Below are 608 nucleotides of genomic sequence, written 5' to 3'. Positions count from 1 at the left end.
CTTTCATTTATTCTTCCCAGTACTCCTGGGAGGTAGGTATTAATGTCCTCATTTCACAGATGAGTAAACTGAGGCTCAGAGAGATCAACTACCCTGCCGCTTCATGTAAATAAAGGCACTGAGATTGAACTGGATCTGCCTGAGTCCAAAGCCTCTATGCTTAATCACCACTTGTTATGTGGCAGACATTGTCAATGGGGCATGCAAACCACACCAAATTCCAGAGACTCATAGGGATCATTAATGTTCCCCATCTTTCAAGGAATCTAGCTATAAATTTTAAAATGTGAAAAAAAAAAAAAGGAAATTCTCTGGTGGTCCAGTGGTTAGGACTCCACACTCTCACTGCTGAGGGCCCAGGTTCAATCCCTGGTCAGGGAACTAAGATCCCACAAGCCATATGGCACGGCCAAAAATAAAAACTTAAAATAAAAAATAAAATAAAATGTGATAGTTGGGTAAAATAGCAGAAAGAACATGAGTTTGGGAGCTAGAAACCTTGATTTTGAATCCCACATACTAGCTTTGTGATTTGGGGCAGATTGTTTAAATTCTCTGAGCCTCAGTTTCCTTACCTCTAAAAATGCAGAAAATTCCTACCTTGCAGG

At 40.3% G+C, this 608-nt stretch overlaps 1 non-coding gene across 1 annotated transcript; it reads left to right on the top strand.

Annotated features, from left to right (window-relative positions):
- Window positions 1-308: 308 nt before the first annotated feature.
- Window positions 309-381, top strand: TRNAE-CUC (transfer RNA glutamic acid (anticodon CUC)). Its single transcript has one exon. It is a non-coding gene; the product is annotated as a tRNA-Glu (tRNA).
- Window positions 382-608: the final 227 nt, after the last annotated feature.

This window comes from Lipotes vexillifer, unplaced genomic scaffold (assembly GCF_000442215.2).
Source record: "Lipotes vexillifer unplaced genomic scaffold, Lipotes_vexillifer_v1.1 scaffold325, whole genome shotgun sequence".
In the NCBI taxonomy this organism is placed as follows: Eukaryota; Metazoa; Chordata; class Mammalia; order Artiodactyla; family Lipotidae; genus Lipotes; species Lipotes vexillifer.
This window is presented reverse-complemented; position numbering and strand designations above follow the sequence as displayed.